This window comes from Tasmannia lanceolata, unplaced genomic scaffold (assembly GCF_043159265.1).
Source record: "Tasmannia lanceolata isolate RefF3 unplaced genomic scaffold, GAP_Taslan_0.1 ptg000031l, whole genome shotgun sequence".
Taxonomy (NCBI): domain Eukaryota; kingdom Viridiplantae; phylum Streptophyta; class Magnoliopsida; order Canellales; family Winteraceae; genus Tasmannia; species Tasmannia lanceolata.
Genome location: NW_027518708.1, coordinates 1,341,003 through 1,345,235, shown reverse-complemented (window position 1 = coordinate 1,345,235; position 4,233 = coordinate 1,341,003). Strand labels below are relative to the sequence as shown.

The window sequence follows — 4,233 nt, the reverse complement described above, 5'->3', positions numbered from 1 at the left end:
TGTTGATCTGTGGAACTCATGGTTGTAGATGAAAAGAGCATGAAGCAAGATGATAGTCCACCATTATCTGCCAATTTGTGCAATTGATTTGTTGAAATAAAATTCGACCTATTCTCTTGAATTCCTTAGAAGTGAACTGGTTTTCCTTGCCACATAAAATCCATGGTTAAGGAATTGTAATCGATAGTAATAGAACCCAGTCCCTGTAACCACTGAACGCCCAAACTAACATCAGCTCCTTGTAAAGAAATGATGAAAAAATCTGTAACAAACGAGTGATTTTGGATGGCAATTTGAATTTTGGAGCACATCCTTGGCAAGTCAAAAATTGTCCATTACCCACTTGAACTTTAAAATGAGGAGAATGAGTAATCGGTAAACCCAGAAATTTAGCAACCTTTTCTTGGATAAAATTATGAGTACTGCCTCCATCCACTAATACTTGAAGAACATGATTTTCAATGACGCCTTCCAATCGGAGTGTTCTTGATACATTGAGACCCATTAATGCATAGAAGGTGATGGTAGGTTCTGTCACAGATTCTAGAGATTGGGATGGTAGTTCAAGCTCAGCTGAAGGAAATTCTGCATCTTCTTCATTATCACCTTCAAGGAGTAAAAGGGACTTTTGATTTTTGCACTTATGACCAGTGTGAAAATGCTCATCACAGTTAAAACAAAGCCCTTTTTCTCTTCGTTGCTGCATTTCAGCAAATGAAAGTTTCTTGATTGGAAATTTTGCAGGTATTGGGTTAGTATAAGAAGTAGGTATTTTTGATGAAGGTAAGATTGGATTAGAGAATTGATTAGAAGAACTTTGCAGATTTTTTGGATTTGGGAAACTAGGATGTGGTCCTAAAAGAGAGGTCTGAGAAACAAATTTTGAATTCCATTGCTTACCAGATATACCAGAAAATCAAGTTTAAGGTGTTTAGAAAAAGGGATAGAAAGAGCAGCAGAATGTAACTCTTCTTGATTAGAAAATGAATTGGAAGTGAATTGGGGAGGTTGGTTTTTGCTAGATTCAAAGTCAGAAGAAAGCTTATCTAGTTTTTGTTGCATAGGAGCAAGAAGAGCCATGAAATCCTCACGCATTTGCCTCTGCAAGATTGCCCGTTGCGCATTTAGCTTATCTGGTGCAGCATCAGATTGAGAATTTTGACGAGCTCGTGTACCGTCGGCCATGGTAACAGAACAATGAAAGCACCAATGATACTTCTTGGTATCAGAGTTCTGATATTACTCTGTTTCCAGAGAGTTCTGAGAAGAATTAGAAGAAGAAAGAAAAGAAATAATGACAGAGAAAATTTCTTTATTATCCTTTCCATTACAGATCTATTGTCTTTATACTACTCTCAAGTAGTTACAACTGTTAACTAACTCTAGTTACAACAAACTCTAACTAACTAACTACAATTCTAACTAACATTCATGATCTTTATCCTCCTTGCTGAATCAACCTGTCTACTTAGAAATATAGTCAGTCATCCATTTTGGTTGACCTTTGTTTCTCAATTGTCTTACTTTTCCTGCTGTGATGTGAATCTGATCTGTTTGTCCTGTATTTTGATTCAACGGTGTATCACATAAACACAATTTCAATTCCTAATTTTGACATTCCATATGGAGCCATAAGGTCTCTCTCTCTCTCTCTCTCTCTCTCTCTCTCTCTCTCTCACACACACACACACACACAGTTAAACTAGGAGACAACCAGAGAATCCCTCAGTTTTATAAATTACTTTTTCTCCACTTTAGCTAGTTTTCTTGCTGCCTAGAAGATTTTATCATTGATGCATCTCTACTTATTTTTATCATTAAAAACGTCCATTAGCCTTCTGCAACCACCAATCATACACATCATCGAATCATCCTAGAACTGCCCGGAGGTTACACCTGGAACCTCCTCCTCTCCACCACCAAGAACTTTCACCTAAGGTTTTAAATTTCGACCGAAATCCAAAATTACCGAAATTTCGGGTTTCGGTCAACCCCAAAATCGAAATTGGGTAAAGTTGAAATGGTAGAAAATTTCGATCGAAATTTTGATTCCTTCAGGAAAATCTCCTAAAAATCTGGATTTTAAATATTAATTAATATTTTCAAAAATTTCAGCCGAAATTACCAAAATTTCGGTAATTTCATTCGAGATCTTGTGTGAGATAAAATATTATTCAATTTGATTTCGTCTGAAATTTCAAAATTGTGGCTGAAATTTCGGTTTCAGGGAGGGACAAAACGCATTCCGAAACCGAAATTTGAAACCTTGCTTTCACCTCATCTACAACTTGGAAACCCATCTTATTCACCAGTTTCTAGAGTGTCTAACTTAATGCTCACCAACGTCACTCATTTTCAGAGGTACTAAGAACACCATCTTTTATGGTAGCTCGTGATAGTAACTTTTCGTGTGATCGTCTGAATGTACCTGCAAATACATTAGAAAATTCACTGCGGCCATCTGATGCAGGTGCATCTACGTCGTTCGAAGGTCGAGATCTCCAAATCTATGGTTGAATCGATTCTGACCATTGGATCAACTACAGGATGACACAGATAGATGAACAAGTTTGAGGGATTGTCGGATCATGCTTTCTAGAGACCGATAATCCCCAGATCGACAAGAGACAGGATGATGCCCAAATCAACAGTCCTTGCTCACCAAGAATCCAAGATTTAGTCGTTTTAGTTTTTGTTTATTTGAAATTTTCTTATTGGCTAAAATAATCTTTGTCTTATTTAAATTAAGAGTTTAAATTGTTTTTTTTTTATGTTGGATGAAATTTAGGAAATTAGGATTGAAGCTGGTCGTCCAAATAAGCAAATAATTTTAGGGCCCATTTGGATACACCTCAGATTTAGAAGTGGACTAAATTTGTGAGATTTTAGAAAGTTTTAGTTTTCTTTCTTTCCTAGTCTGAGCAGAAGTAAGAAATCCATGAAATGACTATAAAGACAACTAGACAAGCCCATGTAAAAAATTTTTCATGCATTTGATTAGAAAATTCACTTGTTGCTGCTTAATCCCAACTAATTCTTGATCTTTCCTTAACTTACAACATCATTCTTGATTTCTTTAAGGGCCCGTTTGGATGCCGAGAAGATTTTGATTTGGATTTCTCACATTTGCAGCCCTTTTTGTATTGTAATTTGAATCGGATCAAATTCTTGGATTTCTAATTCAGCAGACAGTGAAAAAAATTAGATTTCTAAATTTGCTGTGGAAATAAGAAATTGGAAATCCACAGATCTGGCAGTTTCCTTCACCCTCTTTGCTCCTCAACCTCTCCCCTCCACTAGGAAGTACCCCCTTCCCTCTTTGTATCCCTGTACATGAGCTGCCGGATTTATTCATTTTATATTCAAAATTCAATTCCAAATCCAAATACGAAGTGGGAGGTATCCAAACGGGCCCTAACCGATTTCCCTTGGGGAACTTAGATTTTTTAACCTCCTAGATAATAAACCTCCACAACAATTCTTGAAACCTCTATTAACTACCATTCTTATCCTTTAACCAACTTCCAACCACCCATTTACACCTTAAATAAACTCCATTACACCTTCTGCTATGCCTATCCTTATTAGAGCTTCTGCATCGCTATGCCACATGCGTCACCAAACATATTGGATGATCCAAACCGTTCATATATTTGACTACAACTCAAATAGTCCGTCTCCCAATAATCATCTCCACAGGGTGATCCTAACCCTCCGATCTGTAGTCATACATCATGCCATCCCTTATAAACAATTAAAATCAGAGGGTTAAGATCATCCCGTTAAAATGATTTTTTGGGGCACGGCCTATTTAAGCTAGGGCCCAACCCCATCGACTTTTAAAATAATGAACCGTTCGAAATTAAACAACAAATTGCAAGGGCATGTACAGGTAGCATTTCTCATACAACAGTACCTAGATTTAAATTGGGAGATGATAAACTTGCACCCCTATAGGATGACTCGCACCCCTGCTAACGTGAATTGTGGCAGACTTCAATGCTTTTTTTTCTACGCGTAAAAGGGGGGCGAATCATCCTACACGGGGTGCAAATTTATCATCGTACAAAAAAAATTGGAGAGTGATAAATCGACTCCCATGTGTCTTTCTCTCTCCTCTAGGTTAGAGAGAGAAAGAGGAGAGAGATAGACACATGGGGAATCGATTTATCCATTAGGGGAGTCGATTTATCACTGCCCCCTTTAGCTAACAACTAATAAAGTATAGTTATT

At 37.2% G+C, this 4,233-nt stretch overlaps 1 long non-coding RNA gene across 1 annotated transcript; it reads left to right on the top strand.

Annotated features, from left to right (window-relative positions):
* The first annotated feature begins 1,510 nt into the window (after positions 1-1,510).
* LOC143859537 (uncharacterized) lies at positions 1,511-2,803 on the top strand. The gene is made up of 2 exons (XR_013239279.1): positions 1,511-1,636; positions 2,471-2,803. It is a non-coding gene; the product is annotated as an uncharacterized LOC143859537 (long non-coding RNA).
* Positions 2,804-4,233: the final 1,430 nt, after the last annotated feature.